Source organism: Arachis hypogaea, chromosome 9 (assembly GCF_003086295.3).
Source record: "Arachis hypogaea cultivar Tifrunner chromosome 9, arahy.Tifrunner.gnm2.J5K5, whole genome shotgun sequence".
NCBI lineage: Eukaryota > Viridiplantae > Streptophyta > Magnoliopsida > Fabales > Fabaceae > Arachis > Arachis hypogaea.
This window is the reverse complement of record NC_092044.1, coordinates 31,962,668-31,987,742: the sequence shown is the minus strand read 5'-3', so window position 1 is coordinate 31,987,742 and position 25,075 is coordinate 31,962,668. Positions and strand designations below refer to the sequence as shown.

The 25,075-nt window shown below is 32.1% G+C and overlaps 1 pseudogene; it reads left to right on the top strand.

Moving 5' to 3' along the window:
• LOC112709066 (probable sphingolipid transporter spinster homolog 2) overlaps positions 1-24,826 on the top strand; it is an 83,803-nt pseudogene extending 58,977 nt beyond the window's left edge.
• The last annotated feature ends 249 nt before the right edge of the window (positions 24,827-25,075 follow it).

Sequence of the window (25,075 nt, the reverse complement as noted above, 5' to 3'; positions counted from 1 at the left end):
TTCTAGAATCTTATCTTGTAGTTTCTTGTTAGTGAAGTAAGTAATTTTAAAATTTTTGAATTAAATCTTTTTATCTTTTATCTTATCTTTTTCAAAATTTGATTTCAAAATATCTTATCTAACGTCTTATCTTCTTATCTTTTTAAAATTTGATTTTAATATCTTTTTTAACTAACTTTTTGACTTTGTGTTTATTTCTTTTTAAAATTTGATTTTAATATCTTTTTCAACTAACTCTTTTTCAAAACCAACTAACTACCTATCCCTCTCTAATTTTCGAAAATACTTCTCTCTTTTTCAAAAATTCTTTTTAATTGTTTTAAATTTTAATTTTAATTATATCTTATCTCTAATTTTCGAAAATTACTAACCACTTTTTCAAAAATTATTTTCGAAATTCTCCATCTCTTTTCTTATTCTATTTAATTATTTATTTACTAACACTTCTCTTCACCCCTCTTCATCTAAAAATCCGAACCCATTCTTCTTCACTCTTGTCCCCCTTCTTTTTCTACTAACATAAAGGAATCTCTATACTGTGACATAGAGGATTCCTCTTTCTTTTCTTGTTTTCTTCTCTTTCATATGAGCAGGAACAAGGATAAAGGCACTCTTGTTGAAATTGATCCAGAACCTGAAAGGACTCTGAAGAGAAAATTAAGAGAAGCTAAGTTACAACAATCTAAAGGTAACATTTCAGAAATATTAGAACAAGAGAAGGGGATGGCAGCCGAAAATAATAATAATGCAAGGAGAATGCTTGGTGACTTCACAAAGCCAACATCCAAATTTGATGGAAGAAGCATCTCCATTCCTGCCATTGGAGCCAATAACTTTGAGCTGAAACCTCAGCTAGTTGCCTTAATGCAACAAAACTGCAAGTTTTATGGACTTCCTTCTGAAGATCCTTATCAGTTTTTAACTGAGTTCTTGCAGATCTGTGAGACTGTAAAGACGAATGGAGTTGATCCTGAAGTCTACAGACTCATGCTTTTCCCTTTTGCTGTGAGAGACAGAGCTAGAATATGGTTGGATTCACAACCTAAGGATAGCCTGGACTCCTGGGATAAGCTGGTCACTGCCTTCTTGGATAAATTCTTTCCTCCTCAAAAGCTGAGCAAGCTGAGAGTGGATGTTCTAACCTTCAAATAAAAAGATGGTGAATCCCTCTATGAAGCTTGGGAAAGATACAAGCAGCTGACCAAAAGGTGCCCATCTGACATGTTTTCAGAATGGACCATATTAGATATATTCTATTATGGTCTATCTGAATTTTCGAAAATGTCATTGGACCATTCTGCAGGTGGATCTATTCACCTAAAGAAAACGCTTGAAGAGGCCCAAGAACTCATTGACATGGTTGCAAACAACCAATTCATGTACACTTCTAAGAGGAATTCCATGAATAATGGGATACCTCAGAAGAAAGGAGTTCTTGAAATTGATGCTCTGAATGCCATATTGGCTCAGAACAAAGTGTTGACTCAGCAAGTCAACATGATCTCTCAAAGTCTGAATGGATGGCAACATGCATTCAACAGTACTAAAGAGGTAGCTTCTGAAGAAGCTTATGATCCTGAGAACCCTGCCATGACAGAGGTTAATTACATGGGTGAACCTTATGGAAACACCTATAACTCATCATGGAGAAATCATCCAAATTTCTCATGGAAGGATCAACAAAAGCCTCAACAAGGCTTTCACAATGGTGGACGCAATAGGCTGAGCAATAGCAAGCCTTTTCCATCATCTTCTCAGCAACAGACAGAGAATTCTGAACAAAGCACTTCTAATTTAGCCAATCTAGTCTCTGATCTGTCAAAAGCCACTTTCAGTTTTATGAGTGAAACAAGATCCTCCATCAGAAATCTGGAGGCACAAGTGGGCCAGCTGAGTAAGAAAATCATTGAAACTCCTCCCAGTATTCTCCCAAGCAATACAGAAGAGAATCCAAAAGAAGAGTGCAAGGCCATTGATGTGATCAATATGGCCGAATGCACAAGGGAGGAAGAGGACGAAAATCCTAGTGAGGAAGACCTCCTGGGACGTCCCTCAGGCAAAAAGGAGTTTCCTATTAAGGATCCAAAGGAATCTGAGGCTCATATAGAGACCATAGAGATTCCATTAAATCTCCTTCTGCCATTCATGAGCTCTGAAGACTATTCTTCCTCTGAAGAGGATGAAGATGTGACTGGAGAGCAAGTTGCTCAATATTTAGGAGCTATCATGAAACTGAATGCCAAGTTGTTTGGTAATGAGACTTGGGAAAGTGAACCTCCCTTGCTCATTAGTGAATTGGATACCTGGATTCAGCAAACTCTACCTCAAAAGAAACAAGATCCTGACAAGTTTTTGATACCTTGTACCATAGGCACCATGACCTTTGCAAAAGCTCTGTGTGATCTGGGGTCAGGGATAAATCTTATGCCATTCTCTGTAATGGAGAAGCTGGGGATCATTGAGGTACAACCTGCCTTGTTCTCATTACAATTGGCAGACAAGTCATTAAGACAAGCTTATGGAATAGTGGAGGACGTGTTAGTAAAGGTTGAAGGCCTTTACATCCCTACTGATTTCATAATCTTAGACACTAGGAAGGAAGAGGATGATTGCATCATCCTTGGAAGACCTTTCCTAGCCACAGTAGGAGCTGTGATAGATGTCAACAGAGGTGAATTAGTCCTTCAATTGAATGGGGACTACCTTGTGTTTAAGGCACATGGCCATCCCTCTGTGACAAAAGAGAGTAAGCATGAAGAGCTTCTCTCAGTCAGAGTCAAGAAGAGCCCCCACAGTCAAACTCTAAGTTTGGTGTTGGGACTATACAACATTGACCTGATCACCTTTGTAGCTCCATGAGAGCCACTGTCAAGCTATTGACATTAAAGAAGCACTTGTTGGGAGGCAACCCAATTTTATTTATCTAATTTTTATTTTATTTTATTGTTATTTTGTGTTTTATTAGGTACATGATCATGTGGAGTCACGAAAAAAATCATAAAAATTAAAAACAGAAGCAAAAACAGCAGAAAAAAAAATTCACACCCTGGAGGAAGCACAGGCTGGCGTTCAACACCAGTAAGATGCATCTGGCTGGCGTTCAACGCCAGAACAGAGCATGAATATGGCGCTGAACGCCAGAAACAAGCAACATTCAGGCGCTGAACGCCAGAAATGTGCCTAAAGGAAAACGCTGGCGCTGAACGCCAGTAACAAGCATGAAACTGGCGTTCAACACCAGAAACATGCTTTACATGGGCGTTGAACGCCCAGAACGTGCACCACTCGGCGTTTAAACGCCAGAATGATGTGCAAAGGCATTTTACATGCCTATTTGGTGCAGGGATGGAATTCCTTGACACCTCAGGATCTGTGGACCCCACAGGATCACCTCAGGATCTGTGGACCCCACAGGATCCCCACCTAGCATATTCCCACTTTACCTCCTAATCCTATTTTACTCTTCCCCATGTCACACTTCCCAAAACCCTTCACCAATCACCTCAATCCCTCTTCCCAATTACCCCCTTCACCACTCACATCCATCCACTCTTCCCCATAAACCCCACCTACCTTCAAAATTCAAAAACATTTTCCCACCCATTCCCACCCTATATGGCCGAAACTTCACTCTCCCCTCTCCATATATATACCCTTCCATTCTACTTCATTTTCACACAACACAACCCCCTCTTCTTCACCTTGGCCGAACCTACATCTCTCCCTCTCTACCATATTTTCTTCTTCTTCTTGTTCTCTTCTTTCTTCCCTTGCTCGAGGACGAGCAATATTTTAAGTTTGATGTGGTCAAAGCACAATCTTTTTTGTTTTCCACTACCATCAATGGCACCTAAGGCCGGAGAATCCTCTAAAAAAGGAAAAGGGAAGACAAAAGCTTCCACCTCCGAGTCATGGGAGATGGAAAGATTCATCTCCAAGAGCCATCAAGACCACTTCTATGATGTTGTGGCAAAGAAGAAGGTGATCCCTGAGGTCCCTTTCAAGCTCAAGAAGAATGAGTATCCGGAGATCCGACATGAGATCCGAAGAAGAGGTTGGGAAGTCCTAACCAACCCCATGCAACAAGTCGGAATCTTAATGGTTCAAGAGTTCTATGCCAATGCATGGATCACTAGGAACCATGATCAAAGTATGAACCCGAATCCAAAGAATTATCTCACAATGGTTCGGGGGAAATACTTAGATTTTAGTCCAGAAAATGTGAGGTTGGCGTTTCACTTGCCCATGATGCAAGGAGATGAACGCCCCTACACTAGAAGGGTCAACTTTAATCAAAGGCTGGACCAAGTCCTAATGGACATATGTGTGGAAGGAGCTCAATGGAAAAGAGACTCCAAAGGCAAGCCAGTTCAACTAAGAAGACTGGACCTCAAGCCTGTGGCTAGAGGATGGTTGGAGTTCATCCAACGCTCCATCATCCCCACTAGCAACCGATCTGAAGTTACTGTGGATCGGGCCATCATGATTCATAGCATCATGATTGGAGAGGAAGTAGAAGTTCATAAAGTCATCTCCAATGAATTCTACAAAATAGCCGACAAGCCCTCCACCATGGCAAGGCTAGCTTTTCCTCACTTTATTTGCCATCTATGTTACTCAGCTGGAGTTATCATAAAAGGAGACATCTCCATTGAGGAAGATAAGCCCATCACTAAGAAGAGGATGGAGCAAGCAAGAGAGACCCTCCACGGTTCTCAAGAGATGCATGAGGAAGTTCATCATCAAGAAATCCCTGAGATGCCTCAAGGGATGCACTTTCCTCCCAACAACTATTGGGAGCAACTCAACACTTCCTTAGAAGATTTGAGCCACAATGTGGAACAATTAAGGGTGGAACATCATGAGCACTCCATCATTCTCCATGAAATAAGAGAAGATCAAAGAGCAATGAGGGAGGAGCAACAAAGGCAAGGAAGGGACATAGAAGAGCTTAAGGACATTGTTGGTCCTTCAAGAAGAAGACGCCACTAAAGTGGATTCATTCCTTGTTCTTATTTCTTTCTGTTTTTCGGTTTTTAATGTTGTGTTTATCTATGTTTTATGCCTCTACTTCATGATCATTAGTATGTAGTAATCATGTCTTAAAGCTATGAATAAATTCCATTAATCCTTCACCTCTCTTAAAGGAAAAATGTTTTAATTTAAAAGAACAAGAAGTACATGAATTTCGAATTTATCCTTGAATTTAGTTTAATTATATTGATGTGGTGACAATACTTTTTGTTTTCTGAATGAATGCTTGAACAGTGCATATTTTTGATCTTGTTGTTTATGAATGTTAAAATTGTTGGCTCTTGAAAGAATGATGAACAAAGAGAAATGTTATTGATGATCTGAAAAATCATGAAATTGATTCTTGAAGCAAGAAAAAGCAGTGAAAAAGAAGAAGCTTGCGAAAAAAAATGGCGAAAAAAAATAGAAAGAAAAAGAAAAAGCAAGCAGAAAAAACCAATAGCCCTTAAAACCAAAAGGCAAGGGTAAAAAGGATCCAAGGCTTTGAGCATCAATGGATAGGAGGGCCCAAGGGAATAAAATCCAGGCCTAAGCGGCTAAATCAAGCTGTCCCTAACCATGTGCTTGTGTCATGAAGGTCCAAGTGAAAAGCTTGAGACTGAGTGGTTAAAGTTGTGATCCAAAGCAAAAAGAGTGTGCTTAAGAGCTCTGGACACCTCTAACTGGGGACTCTAGCAAAGCTGAGTCACAATCTGAAAAGGTTCACCCAGTTATGTGTCTGTGGCATTTGTGTATCCGATGGTAATACTGGAAAACAAAATGCTTAGGGCCACGTCCAAGACTCATAAAAGTAGCTGTGTTCAAGAATCAACATACTTAACTAGGAGAATCAATAACACTATCCGAAATTCTAAGTTCCTAGAGAAGCAAATCATTCTAAACTTCAAAGGAAAAAGTGAGATGCCAAAACTGTTCAGAAGCAAAAAGCTACAAGTCCCGCTCATCTAATTATAACTAATATTCATTGATATTCTGGAATTTATAGTATATTCTCTTCTTTTTATCCTAATTGATTTTCAGTTTCTTGGGGACAAGCAACAATTTAAGTTTGGTGTTGTGATGAGCGGATAATTTATACGCTTTTTGGTATTGTTTTTAGGTAGTTTTTAGTAAGTTCAAGCTACTTTTAGGGATGTTTTCAATAGTTTTTATGTTAAATTCACATTTCTGGACTTTACTATTGAGTTTGTGTGTTTTTCTGTGATTTCAGATAATTTCTGATTGAAATTGAGGGACTTGAGCAAAACTCTGAAAAAGGCTGACAAAAGGACTGCTGATGTTGTTGGAATCTGATCTCCCTGCACTCGAAATGGATTTTCTGGAGCTACAAAACTCCAAATGGCGCGCTCTCAACGGCGTTAAAAAGTAGACATCCAGAGCTTTCCAGCAATATATAATAGTCCATACTTTATTCGGAAATTAACGACGTAACGTGGCGTTGAACGCCAAGTACATGCTGCTGTCTGGAGTTAAACGCCAAAAACACGTCATAACCCGGAGTTGAACACCAGAAACACGCTATAACTCGGCGTTCAACTCCAAGAAAAGCCTCAGCTCGTGGATAGATCAAGCTCAGCCCAAGCACACACCAAGTGGGCCCCGGAAGTGGATTTATGCATCAATTACTTACTCATGTAAACCCTAGTAGCTAGTCTAGTATATATAGGACATTTAACTATTGTATTAATCATCTTTTTGATCACTTTAGATCTAAGGATCATCTCGGGACGCCTAGTCCTTAGACCATGGGGGGCTGGCCATTCGGCCATGCCTGAACCTTTAACTTATGTATTTTCAACGGTGGAGTTTCTGCACACCATAGATTGAGGGTGTGGAGCTCTGCTGTACCTCAAGTTTCAATACAATTATTATTACTTTCTATTCAATTCTCTTTTATTCTTATTCCAAGATATACGTTGCACAACACTTTGATGAATGTGATGATCCGTGACACTCATCATCATTCTCACTTATGAACGCGCGTGATTGACAACCACTTCCGTTTTACATTAGGCCGGGCGCATATCTCTTAGATTCCCCAATAGAATCTTCGTGGTATAAGCTAGAATTGATGGCGGCATTCATGAGAATCCGGAAAGTCTAAACCTTGTCTATGGTATTCCAAGTAGGATTCTGGGATTGAATGACTGTGACGAGCTTCAAACTCCTGAAGGCTGGGCGTTAGTGACAGACGCAAAAGAATCAAGGGATTCTATTCCAACCTGATTGAGAACCGACAGATGATTAGCCGTGCTGTGACAGAGCATAGGACCATTTTCACTGAGAGGATGGGATGTAGCCATTGACAACGGTGATGCCCTACATAGAGCTTGCCATGGAAAGGAGTAAGAAGGATTGGATGAATGTAAGAAGAAAGTAGAGATTCGAAAGCAGCACAGCATCTCCATACGCCTATCCGAAATTTCCACTATTGATTCACATAAGTATTTCTATCTTATTTTATTTTCTGTTTAATTATTAATTTTCAAAACCCATAACCATTTAATCTGCCTAACTGAGATTTACAAGGTGACCATAGCTTGCTTCATACCAACAATCTCTGTGGGATCGACCCTTACTCACGTAAGGTTTATTACTTGGACGACCCAGTACACTTGCTGGTTAGTTGAATGGAGTTGTGATCGCACGTGCCATTACTAGGGATCATTAAAGATCCCAATTCATCATACCATGATCTCTTTGGGGTATTTTTGAAAGAGCCATTAAATAAATCTCATGCAAATACAAAGAGGGAGTACAACTTAAAAGATCACAATTTCGTCCACCATTGACTAATTCTACAAGTATTTAAATCATACCCAATATCCATTCGACTAGCACCCTAGGATATTAGGTGTCCGGAATCAAAGTATAATAAATACATTGTTAATTACTATGATAGTCGCAGGTCAAAGGAAACTCTATTACTATGTTCATCTGATCTTGAGAATATCCTATTGACAAATATGCAGTAATTATAACCATTAGAAATTCTCAAATTGAGTCAATTCAATGGTCATATCTCTATATGCACCATCTATATATATAATTTAATAAAAGAGATCTTTTAATCTCCATCCAATGAAGACCATTATATATATATTGATCTTTGCAGATTATAATGTCCTTTTTAATAATCCTATGACCAAAGAACAATTTAGATTAAATTATAAAAGATTTATCTCTCAATATTATGATCACTATCACAATGATAAATCCCTAAATTTAATCATGGACTTTATTATATTAACATTTTAATATAATAACAATAACAAATTATTTGACACATGATTGATTGGATTGTGGTCATACTCCTTATTCCCAACATTTAGGATCCAATTTGGTCTCATGGGCAAGCAGGAAGTAACATTCAGTTAGTAAGTCAAGCGCTAAAGCTGAATTTAGGAGCATTGCAGTTGCAGAAACAGATGTACGATGGATTCTTAATCTGTTTACAAAATTTCAAATCCAATACTCTCATGTCCTGATGATTTATAATGATAACATTAGTGCTGTAATGCTAATTGCTAACTCAATTTTACACAACAAAAGTAAGCATTTTGATTTAGATCTTCATTCAGTCAAAGAACAAGTCAATCGTAATATAAATAACTTGCTGATTTGCACATTTCAGCAATTGACCAAGTTGCATATCTTCTCACTAAACCTCTCTCCCTTTCCAACCCTTTCCAACTTTGAGAAGTTCAAGATCATACTCAGGGTCTTATCCAAGAAGACCATGAGTTTGAAGGGGTGGTGTTGAATATAAGACTAAGAATAAAGCAGTGATTTAGTCAGCAAGAAATCAAAAAGTTCTTCAATCTTTTGATCCAATCTATTTTGTAACCGCTTTTCATTACCAATACTGGTTTAGCCTTAGTTTATTATATATAGTTAGTTCACTCTCTATATATAGTGAGACTTCCTTCCAATCAATTGTAATTAAGATTTCATTCTATAATTAATACTATTTTGTTTTCATTCAGCTACAAGTTCTTTTTTGCTATTGTTTCTCATATTGCAGATTCATCTCTTCTTTGATCTCTAATACCTATTAAATTTAATCAAATACATAAAAGTATATAAATAGTTATATATCTAATAATAAAAAAATAAAATCTCCTTAAGGGAAAAAAAAAAGACAAACCCAAGTGGTTTATAGATTACATGTCTGAATGCCGCTGTTGTTTGTATCATTATATGAATTGTACATGAATAGGAAGTTTCGTTTGTTCATTCTTCGACTTTGTATTATTGCTTGTACTCATCACAGATTGAGACTCACCTATATTCCATGTTTGCTTCCTCTCGCACATTATCAATATTCAATAATCATCGATGATAACAAAGTCTTCATTTGGAAAATAATAATGACAAACTGTGCTAGCAACGAAACTACAAAACTGACGTTATAATAACAAAAAAAAAAGTATAAATAATTAATTTTTTGTTAATCAGTATTAGTTAACTTTAATTTCGAGATTATAATTTATGATTTAGAATTTAAAATTTAATAGAACCAAAATAATTTATAAAAATAAATTTAATTGATATTAACTAAAAAAAATTAACTATTTAACATAATTACTCGTAATAATATAGATATAATAACTTAATTATGTGTATATATTATTTGTGTTGATGACTCCAAGCTAAGAACTTTAATTAATAGCATACTCATTTTCTCATTATTATTATTCTCTTGTCTCATTCTTTCCCAATTTGTTCATTTTTCTAACTTCATCTTATAATATAAGATCGTGATCACTAAATATAATAATTATTTTAATATTTTATCGGAAGTGTGACTTATACAAGCGACAATAACATAACGTCGGCTACAACCTTATAATATATAAAATGTGGTCTCGTGTGTATTATTGTTGCTAGTGGACGACACCCAAATTATCAATCTTTGATCAAACGGGTCCTAATATGTTTCAATGCAAGCTCATACATTACAACGAAGTGGGGACCAACAATGGTTCTTGCATTGCCTTGGCTCAACTCATACATCAAATGTGTCACCATCTTTGAGGACTAACAATTCTGATTGAGAAAATATAGGAAGCCAATAGAATATCTGTACAATATGTATAATGGAGTTTAAAGATGTTCGATTCAGTAGGATATCATATGTTTATAATATATCCGGATGGTTATTCTGGATAGTATAAGTGTATTGTGTTTGAGAAATTAGTAGTATTTTATGCTGAATGTTCATTTTTTAACTCATATTAGAATAAATAAATAGTCTATTATACACATTGTATAAATACTGCATTGACTTCCTAACGAAATTCTTCTGATATATACATATATTTTTAATTTCTTTTAATAAGTTTGTTTGGATTATTAACTTTGAGGGATCCTTATATATTCTTTCTCTCAATTTAAAATACGAAAAATTATATTAAATCTTTAAAGTTAAGCACTATAGTAAGATGATATAGTTTAATGATGATCAACACTTAGGCAACAATCTATCGTTAAGTTTGTAGATATTTATCATATCAATGTTTCTGAATAATGTCCACCTTTAAAAAGTGATAAGGACCAAAATCAAAATATATGATGATCAACACTTTGGCAATAATTTATTATTACATTTTTATTTTCATATCAAAATGTATATCTATCCCTCGTCCATCATTTTCAAAAGTACTAAAAATAAAACAAGACTTTTTACCCTTGCCGTTTTTGTAAGCACATTTCTATCCTCAATATCGTCAATTCTTTTTTTTTTTATATTATTATTACTAGAATATTTTATATTTAGCGACGGATATTACTTGTCATTAATTTTGACACTAATAAAACAATATTCGTCACCAACTCATAAAAATCCGTCCAAAAAGTTCATTGCTAATGCAAAAGATTCTAATAAAGTAATAAGGTGAATTTTAGTATACAGAGCAAAGAAAAGAGGCAAGATAGCCTTCGAAAAGACGAAAAGAAAGTGTTGAAGCCCGATTAACATTCTTGATCTTGGAGTGTCACTCCAGGTTGACATTTCTAATCAACTAGTGGTTGGTGCCAGTCACTCACATTTCAACTCTATCTATCCAGGTCAGGGGAAAGTACTAAAGAAAGTAAAGGATGCCAGAAATCGTCTTCAATCTATCTGGAATCACTCACTCATGAGGGGTTCTTTTGAAAGCACCCTTTCTTTCTTAAAGCTTCAGCTACTCAGTCATACTGATTTAAAGATTTGCTTACACCACACTTTCTAAAGTCACACTTTAAACCGTAACTCTTCGCAAAGAAAAGTATCACCTAATGGAAAAAAGTAAATTAGAAGATTTAAGAGAAGAAATAATTAAGTTATCAAAATTAATGATTTTACCTAATGTTAACTGTAATGACACCGAATTCTTAAAATCAATACAAAATGATTTTTCTCAAAATCTTTATTTTACTATAAGTTTTATTGAAGGACTTCAAAAACCTGAAAAAACTTATTTTTCACACGGAATTTCTAAGAAATGTTACCATGGAAATGATTCCCCACATCTTTATCATACTTTTAACCCACAATTAAATTCTATAGTAGATATGCTTGAAGAAATATTAGTATCCATAAAATTTCAAAGAAATAAGGAAAAAGAGAATCCCAAAGAAGAAAAATTTCAAAATATAATCAACATAACAGATTTAAAAGTAAAACTACCACTAAAATTATGAATATTGAGGAAAAATTAGAAGAAGTTACAATGCTTTTTAAACAATTAAAAATGGCTCAAGAAAATAATATTATGGAACAAGGATTTCAAATAGAAGAAGAATTAGTAAATTCTAAAAATATAGAAAATGAAGAACACATCCTAGATTATTCAAGTGACGAAAAACCAGCAATTCCAATACAAGTAAAAAATGAAGCTGGAACATCTAAAGATAATCAATCTCAATTTAAATGGGAAATAGGTTTTGATAATTATGCTTTTAAAAAATGGTTTATAAATAAAGATTCAAAATATACAAAAATACCATCAAAATACGTTCCTAAAATCTAGGAAATGGAAGGAGAAAGAATGCTTATTTAGACTGTAAAAAGAATGAAAAAGAAATTTTCGAAAATTGGTTGAATTCCTTTTTATTAGAAGCTTTTACTAATCCAAAGCTTAGTGATTTGTCTGGAAGAGATATTTGGAATTACATAGGGTTTCATACTAAAGGAACTATAAGAGATTATATGACATCAATAGAAAACCAAATAATAGAAGATTTAGCAACAAAAACAATAGCTTATGATAAGATATTATATATAATGATGATTCTATATAAAGAATTTTTTGGAAAAAATATTATAGATCATAGACAATAAGTCTATAATAAAGAATATCAAGAAGCAAAAAACCATTTAGCTAATATTCAGATATATGATCTATGTAATTGTGGAATCTTATATATGTGAATATAGAATACATTATTACAAATTAAAAGAAGAAGATAAAAATCATTATCTTAGTATGTATATAACAAAACTTCCATATCCTGCTAATGAATTTATAAGAAAAATAAATAAAGGGACAATTGAAAATAATTTTGGTGGAGCAACCTCTGCAATAAGAGAGGAAATAAAAGAACGTTGTATGCAAGAAGCGACTCAAAAAAGATTTGCAAATATAATTAGAATTTGCTGTCAGGATAATGAAAAGATACCTCAAAAATATGGTCTTAATAAAAACCATCAAAGAAAAAGAAAATATCAATTTAGAAAAAGAAAATATTATCAAAACTGGAGAAAAAAGAGGTATTTTAGGAAGGAAAATAACAATAAAAACAAAAGACAAAAAAATAACTATTGCCCAAATAAAAAAGAAAATTGTAAGTGTTGGTATTGCCAAGAAGAAGGACACTATGCAAATGAATGTCCAAAAAAAAAGGATAAAAAGAATCTTACTAAACAAATAGAAATTGCTAAGTCTTGTTTCATGGAACCATTAGAGGAATCTGATGATAACTTAGACTATATTTTTGAATATGTCTCAGAAACAGACTCAGAGATTGAGTAATAATGCCACATTTATTACTATAAAAAAAAAAGAAAAGTTTATAAATGCTTTCATAGATTCTGGAGCAACACAATGCTTTGCTAGTTCAAATATAAAACTTGATTGGAAAAAATTAAAGAAACCATTAAGAGTTAGAATAGCTGACAAATCAATACATAAAATTGACCAAAAAGCAGAGATGGCTGAAATTTTTATTCAAAATTATAGGTTCATTGTTCCATCTATATATATGTTAGATTTTGGAATGGATTTTATCATAGGAAATAACTTTTTAAAGCTATATCATCCATTCATTCAAGAATTAACATATATAGTTTTAAAAGCTCCACACGATTCTTCAATAAATCAAAAATCGAAACGTATAAAAATACCAACCACTACTATAGATAAGATTCTAAAATTTAAAATATTTTCTATATTAGAGACATGTTATTTAAATTTATACTTTCAGATAAAAATTCCAAAAAATAATCTTGAAACAAAGATAGAAGAACTTCTGGATGAAATTTGTGCTGAAAATCCTTTAGATATTAAAAATACAAATAACGAATTAGTAAGCATTAAATTAAAAGACCCTACAAAAGAGATAAATGTTCCAAATAAAATTTCCTATTCCGCAAGAGATAGAGAAGAGTTCTCATTAGAATGTAGAGATCTTTTGGAAAAAGGAATTATAAGATTAAGTAAAAGTCCTCATGCGGCTCCAGCCTTTTATGTCAAAAACAATAATGAAATTAAAAGGGGAAAACGAAGAATGGTTATTAACTATAAGAAGATGAATGAAGCAACTATTGGTGATGCTCATAAACTTCCAAGAAAAGATTCTATTTTAGAAAAAATCAAAGGAGCAACTTGGTTTTCATCTCTTGATGCAAAATCAGGATATTGGCAACTTCGTTTAGACGAAGAAACAAAGAAATTAACTGCTTTTACTTGCCCAACAAAAGAATCAACAAGTGTGTTGCTCTATGAATGGAATGTATTACCATTCGGATTAAAACAAGCCCCAGGTATTTATCAAAGATTTATGGAAGAAAATCTAAAAGAGTTAAATGAATTTGTTTTAGTGTACATTGATGATATACTAGTTTTTACAAAACAAGATAAGGAAGATCATCTTCAAAAATTATTAATAGTTTTAGAAAGATGTAAAGAAAAAGGATTAGTTCTTAGCAAAAAGAAAGCAAGAATAGCAAAACAAGAAATAGAGTTTCTTGGATTAATTCTATCCACCCAAGGAAAGCTAAAACTTCAACCAAATGTTCTAGAAAAGGTAAATTTATTTCCTAATAAAATAGAAGATAGAAAACAATTACAAAGATTTTTGGGGTGTATAAATTATATTTCTGATCAAGGATTTTTAAAAAATATAACAGAATACACTAAAAGCTTATTTCCAAAAATAAGTACTAAAAAAGAATGGAAATGGGATGAAAAAGATAGTATGCAAATTCAAAGAATTAAAGAATTATGTAAAAAATTTCCAGAAGAAAATGACTACTTAATAGTAGAAACAGATGCCTCAGACATAACCTGGTCAGGATGTCTAAAAGCTAAGAAAGCTATAAAAAGCTTGGAACAAGAAAAAGAATCACTAGATTCTAAATATTTCCCAAAGGAATTACTTTGCAGGTATATTTCAGGGACTTTTACTCCAACAGAACAGAGATATACCACTCATGAAAAGGAAACTCTAGCAGCAATTAAATCTCTTAAGAAATGGAAAATTGATTTACTACCCAGAGAATTTACATTAAGGACAGATTCAAGTTACCTAACAGGTTTTATACGATATAATTTAAAAGTTGATTATAATCATGGACGATTGGTAAGATGGCAATTATTTTTGTTACAATATCCAATAAAAATTGAATATATTAAGGGTGACAAAAATGTTATTGCAGATACATTAACGAGAGAATGGAGTTCGTCTACAACGCATTAGATCAAGAAATTCAAAAATATGAACAAGAACTCGAAAAATGCAAGCATTGTCAGCAAATAAGGACACAGATCCAATCCCTCAAGAAGGCCACTGAAGCAATGAAATCAACACAACAAGCAAAACCAACAGAGTTCAGCCAGCTAAGCGTGGTGGACAAATTAGGTGAAGAAAAAATTTCAGAAAATAAAACAATTGCTGAAATCATTAAAAAATCCACCCAAGATAAAAAATATTATGTAATTTATAATGGCCCCATGAAAGGAGTATATGATGCCTGGGAAAAAGCAGCACCATTCACACATCAATCAAGGATAATTCATAAAGGAGGGTTTCTAACACTGGAAGAGGCAAAGGAATCCTTCAGGGAATATGAAGCTCTCCATCCAGAGCAAACCCTAAAAAGAGTAGATAAAGCTCCAATTCAAACCCAGAGAACAGGGATAATAAGAAACATTCCTACAAGGGCTGAAATCAAGGAAAAGAAAAGGGTCTGTAGATCAAATCTCAGAGAAACCCTTAACATAGTCCTGAATTGGACTGAAGAAAAAAGGGCAATTTTGGGATATTATCCTATTGCCAAAGAACAGCTAACAAAACTGGTTATATTTCCAGATGCTTCCCCATCGGATACCTATCAGTTTTTCCAGTATGGATTGATTGATACAATTTTAATTTTTAATGATCTAAAAATTATTAGTGAGTTTTCTGCAGGATTTGTTGATGCAGTAAAGAGATTTAAAAATATGATTGACAATGTAAATCCAAGGGATATATCCCTAAAATTTACAAACAATCAACCTATTTTTAATGAAGAAGAAGAATACTTAGTTCCAGCACACCAAGTAATATTCATGTCCGTCTTTCCAGGAAATTTTCAACCAATTGATCAGATTCAAGACTTAACAATTTACAGTCATGAAGGAAGACTAGCCAGCACACTAGCAAGGGTCTTCGAAAGAACTCAAAAGATAACAAGGGAATCTCACACAAGAATCAATTATAAAAGCAGAAATACTCTGCTTGTGTCCAGTAAAAGAAATGAAATTGAAGAAAGAGAGATGAGACTCTTGGTAGAGTTTGAATCTGCATTCTACAATCTATCCGGGCTCTTAGAAAAACTCCCTGAAGGGATAAAAAGGAATCTCTGCTATTTGATAAAAAACAGAGAAGACCACAAGTGCCAGCTGTGTGTCTCAGAAATATCTGAAGAAAGCAATAATGAAATAGGATCCACCCACATGATAAAAGAAGAAGACAGCTCATCCACTCACATAAAAGAAGAGGACAGCGCATCTGAAGCATCTCTCGACATTATTGCATAATGACGTAAGCGCTTAGGTCATAGAGCACCAACAATGTAGCTGGTGCAAGATAATAAACAATGACGTCATAAGAAGGGTAAGGATATGAATTGTCCATCAGACCCAACCATTATAAATAGATTGCTTAGGCAATTGTAGAAGGTATCAAACAATAGAAAGCAGGAGGCTAAGAGTACTCATATGCTAGGAGAGCAAGGAGGAAGCTGTCGAGGCGATTCTATAGTTTGAAGAAGAATTTCCTTAGGAAAAACCAATTCTAAACTCCCCTCTGGAGTTAGTATCTACAATCTCCCCTCTGGAGATAAAAACATCTTATGTAAGATATACTAAATAAAGGAAGTTTTTCTCCAGAAAGGTACGCCTTTATCCTAATCTCTTAGTTATGAATTATTTAGAAAGCTTAGAATTAACAGAAGAATCTGATTATTATAGATTAACTGCTTTATTAGATAATGAAAAACAGGTTGTTCTAAAAACAGAATTAAATCTTAAATCAAATAAAAATTTTAATAAACAAAATCTTTTAAAAGAAGTTTTTAATAGAAAAAATATAATATACTATAGAAAAATTCAACTTGAAGCCCCTATAAAGATAAAATCCGCCAATGGAGAACTTGAAATAGCTTTGATAAATGATGAAGAATTGAGTAAACAGATTGAGAAAATTAAGGATCAACAAAAAAGATCTAAAATTGGATGGATTCATATTAGTACTATACAAGTCTTAATCAAATCTACATATATGAAAGGAATTAATTCACCAATAAGCTTAGCAATCTGTGACAAAAGAATTACTGATGACCCAATAGATCAAATAATCGGAATTGTTCATGGAAACTTGGCAAACGTAAATGTTAAATTCAATGCCCATCTTGGATATGCTATACCTTTATCAACTGAAAATCTTGGAAGATCTATAAGTTTGGCTTATAAATTTCATAGAAAGAATCTAATGGAACAAGACGATGAACCTTTTTCAATTACATATGCAATAAATTATGCTTTAACAAATAGCCATCATAGTATAATATTTAAAAACAGAGAAAGAATTTATGTTGATGAATTATTTCAGAAAATTGTAAAAACAGAAATACCAAAATATAAAGCTATTGAAAACCCAGTTCTATTATTAAAAGAACCATCAGAAAAATTAGTTTCATCGAATTTTCAAATAAGAGAATCTAAAATTAATAGCCCTTTAAGTTTATCCAAGTTAAAGATTAAAGAAGAAAATTCTGAAATAAAGGAATTAACAAAAGAGGTCGAAAAATTAAATGAAACCCTAAACATTAAATTATGACAATAAATAAAGAAAAAATATATGTAACTTATCAAGACAAGAAACAAGAGCTCTTTGAAAGAAAAAATCGGTTGAATTATTTACAGTTTTCTGAAATAAATCAAAGAGCATTTGAAGCTCTAAAAATAATTTATGACAAGTTAAAAAGAGAAGTCGAAGAGCTAGAAAAATTAATAGAATCTCTAGAAAATAGTGATGAATCGATGATAGAATTTGCAGAAATTCTAAGATAAATAATGAAGCATACAAAGATTGAAAGACCAGAAAATAAAATAAAAAGGAAAAGGGCGAAAAATTAAAAAGTAAAATAAAGGAGTATAAAAAGGAATTAAATAATCTTCAGATCGAAATTGATGACCTTATAATAAAAAGGATAGAAATAAGAATAAATATAAACAAGTTGGAGTTAAACTTAAAAAATTTATAAATGCCTGGAAAATCATATTATGACTTAAAACTGTTAAAAGAAAAAATGGAAAATGAAGTTGAAAAATTAAAAAGATATTTAGAAACAACAGAAAGTGTAGAAATAAAAGAAGTTTTTGAGGATTTAAGAAATTATATTAAAGAAAAAGTCAAACAGATAAAAGCTTTTATACAATAATCCATGCAAAAAAGAATATTATAAACTAAAACAAGATTGAAAAATCAGAATTATAAATACTAGTAATACGGTCAATACTTTTTATGAATTGGCAAATTATTCGAAGAGTTAATAGAAATTTCGAAAAAGAAATTAAAAGAAAAAGACGATTTTAAAAATTGGTATCAGAACCAAATTAACGGTTAAGGATAACATTTTTTCTTTAAACACACTTTTAATAACATGCTTTTTCAGCCACAAAAAGACAAAAATCTGTACAGACACATCTGTACACTAGATGGCCCAAGTAATAATAGTGAGAACTTCTAATTTATCTAGAGATAATTACCAAAGACAACCTCGAATGAACTCATTTATTTTTATTTATTTCATGTAGTAGTGTTTTTTTTTTTTTGGCATGCAAATGTGCACATGCAGTAATCATGGTTGTTGAAACAATGTTTACAAGTTAAGAAACCGATGCTTAGACAAGCAAATCAAATATTTAAAGGGTCGTTATGACTAATAACATCGTCTTAAGGAAAAGTCTAGTTTATTGCATTTTGGCCAGCATGTAACCAGTAGAGAAAGGTGAGCTATTAGATGAAATCTTATACCAATTTTACACCATTAAATCATCATTGATGGCTAGTTAATAACTACCAATCACAAATATTACTGCCCCCTAGAATTGCTCTCGTCTTAATTGAATGAGTTTATTTATTGTCTAGAAAATAGTAATGTAAAGATGGTAGAAATGATAATCATAGATGAATTTAAATTAGCTCCATCATGTATAATAATTTAATATACTTTTTTCATCCGTACACCTAGTAGAATGAACATTAAAATGAACATCCGATATATTTATTATTCACATTATTTAGTATTTTCATTGTCTAACTATACTTCTATATATATATATATATATATATATATATATATATATATATATATATATATATATAATTGTTGAAAATTTTTATATCGTTTATATAGCTCCTATTAATACACACCACTATTAGTATTTAAACATTTGACATGGCGGAAAATGATAATATTTAGTTAGATTTGAAGAATTATTATTGGAAAATGAATTTAAATAATTAGCTTCATGATGTGCATTCAATAAAAATAAATTATAAACAAATTAAATAGGCGAAAATAATAATAATAATAATAATAATAATAATAATAATAATAATAATAATAATAATAATAATAATAATGTATTTGGAAATTAAACTTAAATAATCAATAAATTATTATTTTGTCTTATTGGAAGATAGACTTTTGGAAAAAGTTTGCAAACAACCATATTTTAATTGAAATACATATTAAAATATAAAATATAAAATATATCTTAAAAATATATAAAACTATATATATATATATATATATATATATATATATATATATATAAATATATAATAAATAATTGAATTTTGGTGTGTATATAATAGTATTGACTGTCTAGCATTTTTTTAAAGAAATGTTAGATAACCAACACTTTTAGTATATAAAAATAAAGAGTTAACTAGTATTGATTCGAATATAGTAAAAAAAAAAAAAGAGAAAAAACTTTGTTAACTAACATTTCTCTTTTTGCATATGTTTTTTTTTCCTTATGCAAAAAAAAAAAAAATTATTTTAGTAAAAAGAATCCAGTCAATTTGGTTATAAAAATTTTAATATCATACCTTATTTATCTCAAAAGAAAATTAATAGAAAAAGAACATAATTATTTTCTATGAAAATGACCTTGTTTGTAAAATTTTTAAAATATTAAAGAACTGAATCAAATATTATTACTTATTATACGGAAAAAAAAGGTATAGTTAAGATATTATCATAATTTATAAATTATGATGTTCAATTTGAAAATGTTTTGAGATAATTGAATTCAATTATAAGTTGTACCAAAACTTATTAACATAAATTAATCGATTACAATTCTAAATGAAAATGGTTAATTATTCCAATAGTAATTGATTGAATAAATAAACTTTAAACTTACCAACCCTAAAGCTAAAGAAATCGATCAACAAAATGTTAAACTTAAACTTAAATAAAACTTATATATTCTCTAATATCATTCATTTTACTGAACAAAAAGAATAATATATAAGTAAAAAAACTAAAAAAAAAAGAAAAAAGAAAAATAAGAAGAGGTTGCATACAAATGATGTAAAGTGTGAAGATGGTACAAAGGGAGTTCGTCGTGTACCAAAAGGGAAGTACGTGAAGTTTCAGGCCTGCCTGCAATTCCGAAGTTCTATCAATATCACCAAAAGTGGAAAATAAATAATTATAATGCCATGTACAAACAAATTAAGGAGGCTTCATTTACTTTACTATATACCTCCAAATTCCAATTACTACATACTGCAATCTGCAATATGGATTACGACAAATAAATTCTTGCTACTTTTTTCATAAATGGTTTCATTTTTCTTTTTGAGTAGATACATATTTGTTTATCTTAATTTTCAAATATTATTATGTTTTTATACTAATGTTATTCTTATATATTTATTGTTTCTTTTTTTTTTTCTCAAAAGTGCTATCTCACTAAAATAAGAAGATTTTACTAACATATACACAAAAAATCAACCATTAATTCATCTATATCTATACTTCTATACTTCTATATATTATATATAATAGAAATATAGAAAAGGGTTACTGTTTTAATTTTTTTTAAAATACCCCTTTTTATATATAATGTAAATTTTTTTTTACTATTTCCAAAATTCAAATCCAAGACCGCTTCATTAAATTACAAATAACTTGTTATCTCAACTAAGTTTATTTTTATTATTTTTATATGTTCCTATTATATATATATATATATAGGAACATATAGAAAGATTTGGTCCACAACCTTTTTTTTAATATCTTTTATCATATAAAATTCATAAAATATTTTTTTTATTTCTAAGACTTACACTCAAAACCTCTTACTTAAGTTATAAATAACTTGTCTTCTCAATTAGTTTCATTTTCATTATTTTTACATACAATTAACAAATATGCTTCTACATATATATATTAAAATACTAGTCTTTATAATGAAACTTTATACGAGATATAATTAAACTTTATTCACATTAATAATCAAACTTTATAAATAATATAATGGAATTAATTCACATTTATAAATCAAGCTTCATAAATAATATATAATCAAACTAGAATTGTATTTATAAACAAAATATAAGTAAAATTATAAAAATATAGTAATAACTGATTTTGTATTGAAATTATGATAATTTTTAATTATTGGGTGGATGAATTAAATCTCGATCATCATTAGTCATTTGTGCTTATTAAAGTTTCGTTATATTTCTGTGAAAACTTTTTTATTATTTTATTATGAAATTTTGACTATTTCGTTAGTTGATTAATTTGTTTTGAAACAATGCATGAAATGACATTTACAAATATACACAAATGCTTGATAATTGACTTTTTTTATTCACAGAATATTTTTTAAGCTTTAATGATCTATTATATAATAGTTATTACCCATACTTCTACACAAAAAGGTACCACAACAAATTTTTTTTGGTTTTAGACAAATTAAAAGAATTAAAAGACAACAAGAGAAAAATAAAAAACAATAAAAAGCTTTAGCAATATCTCTTTAGAGGAGATGGTCTAGCATCTCTCTAAACTCTAACTATATCAAGTACTTTCTGCTATTTCTTGCACCAGTTTTGGCTAGCTAATCAGCAGCGCTATTAAAATCACACTTAATAAGATTGAACTGAACATTCCAATGTCGAATCAGCAGGTCTTGAATTTTATTTACAAGATTGATGTCAGAAGAATTATCAGAATTTCAAATACTACCCAAAAAAAGAAAGACGTTTAAACTATCTGTTTCACAAATAACTTGTCAAAAACCACACTCCTAATCCATGACAAATAAGGCCGCGCCAAACCACAAAGAACTCGTACCTCTTTATGGACCAGACAGAAAAAGTCCCAGAGCAACCAAGAATTCAAGTACCAGCATAATTTCTTAACAGACACCCAAAATCTGCACACCCTCTTTATAATATATACTAGCATCACAAATTAATTTTTATCACATTCTAAGGAGGGGTCACCAAATCATACTTTACTCTAGAGAATTAGCCAAGTAGAAGGAGAACCTTTGCCCCTAGATCTCATTCACCATAGATCTTGCTATATTCACCACCTTTCTATCAGACCACTCAGCAACTGTAAAAAAACATATGTTGGCATCTGTATCTCTAAATCCACCAAATTGTTGATGTAAAGATAAACTCTCTTCTCTTGATATTATTCCTGAACCACTCATAAAAACTGTTCTCTTTCCAAAGAACAAGACACTTCAAATCCAACAGCTTCCAAATTACTTTAGAAGCCTCACATTCCCTAAGGCAATGAAGCACCGATTGTTGAGTCATGTTACATTGAGGACAAACATCAAAATCAATAAGACCTCTTCTAAAGCGAAAAACAGCAGTTAGGAGGGTTTCATTGACCGCCAACCAAATAAGCAACTTAAACTTCTCCAGAATCTTTAACTTCCACAACCAAAACCAATTAGTCCCATCATTCCACTAAAACTTTCTTTGAGCAAGTCAGACGTATCCAAATTTGGTGCTATACTCCCAATGATTATTTGAATTCCAATACCAACTAGGAACATCATTACAATATTTCTAAATTTAGCGACCGATTCAGCGACAGAAATACAAAAATAGTGTTATAAACTAATCGGTTGCTAAATCGGTCTCTAGTTTAAATAAAAGGAAGTTACTGAGTTAATCTAACCCTAACCTAGCCACCATCCTCAGATCTCTCACACTTCTCACTAATCCTAATGTGACCACCGTCGGAAGCACAGCACCCTCTCTATTTGCGCCGTCGTCGCCGTCGCCGCCGTCGTCTACTGCCTGAAGCCTTCAACCTTCTTCGTCACTGGCTCACCTTCTTCGTCGTTGGCTCACCGTCTCTCACCTTCTTCTCGTATCATGCTCTTATGATTTCTCTCAGCTCGATCTCGATTTAACTCTAACGATCTCTCTCACCTTGATCTCGATCTCACTCTCCGTTGCCGCTTCTAACTCACATCGCCTTTTCTTATTGCTCCATCGCAAGAAGGTATTCTCCTTCTCTCCCTGTCGATTTGAATTTCGCTATGTTTGATTTATTTTCTATGTGTAATTAATGATTTTATTTTTACTGATTTTGAAATTGAACTTCGAATCAGAAAATAAACATACAATTGTTGTTGCAGAAATTTACTTCTTGTTGTTGCATACAATCTGAGGAGGGACTTGATGATATTTTGTGTAATTAATACATTAAACTGTGTGGATCATGGAGCTATTGCTAACAACGGTGTTAATAGAAACCTTGAGATTTGCGGTGATTTTGGCATTTGCACTGCTGCTACTGGAATTCAGTAAGCTCCAATTTCGCTATTTTTCTTTCCTAATTATTTTTTTTATTGTTGTTATTGTTAGCATCATCTTCTCGGGGTTGATATAATTTTATTTTCATCTCGGGGGGATTTTTACTTGAGCAATTTTCAAGATGGAGTTCTCCCATCAGCATTTATGGTTGGACTTCTAATTGCGTCTCCAATATTTGCTTCTCTTGCTAAAGGGTGATACTAACTCCGTGTTGTTGCTAAATTGAAGTAGCTTAGAGTAGGAAGAGTTAACTATATGAGATCGGGTCTACATGATTCCCTTTCAATTGCATGGTTTTTTTAATGCATTTTCATGTTTTGCAGTCACAATTCATTTCATCTTACTGGTGTTGGATTGTCAGTGCGGACATTCGCCATAGCTGGATGTGGTAGTTCATTTGATTTTTGATCTATTGTAATATGCCGAATGTGAGGGAATATGTTTTCAACTTTTCAAGGCCTTAATACTTTGCCATTTGCTAGTATTATGTATTCAGTCAAGAGTCAAGACTGATGCCATGGTTTTGGCAGGCCAGTTGGTGTAGGCAAAGCATCCTTCATAAGTCTTGCAGCACCTTTCATAGATAACAATGCTCCTGTTGAACAGGTTAGTCTTATCTCTTTCATTCCCATCAAAATTAGGTGAACTTAATGTCTCCACCAATGCAGAGTTGCAGCTTTACTTGTATCTTTATTGATGGCAGAAAATAGCATGGCTTGCTACCTTCTATATGTGCATACCAGATGGAACAGCTTTGGGCTATGTTTATGGTGTACTTGAAAGATTAATACTCATAAAATTGAGATCTTTAGATGGTTCTCTTATTGTTTCCTTAGTTTGCTGGTTTAAATAATCATTTTATTGGTCATGAACTGATGTTGTTTGAGTATTAGTATAGTAGCTTATGAGTTTATTTACTGTACATATATGGGCTTGTGTAATACTAACTTAAAAACTGTTTATTGGAAAATTTTCTACACACTTTGCATCCATTATTTTTTTTGAATGTGTCATCTGCAAATGAGTCAGCTTCAAAAATTCAAATAATGTGTAAGTTGGAGGCCAATTTAATTAGCGTATTGCATTTTGGGATGAGAAAATTTTGATGCTTCCTTATCCCATTTTGGGTTTTATAATGAAACCCTTGTAGTTGAAGGGTAACCATTTTTCCTGAATGACTTGTTTTTAGAAGTTAGTCAATTTTTTACTCCTTCTAATAGTATCACAATATTTGATTTGTCACCATAGGTTTCACTCCCACAGAATCCAAATTGATACCGACATCTAACGAATGTGGAGGTACTGTCAACTCTTGACAAGTTTGAGACAACAATGATGATTATATTGCAGATAGATCAGCTAAAATATTATATTTCACATTTATGATTGATATTTATGTTTCTCATGTCATCATCTACATTGA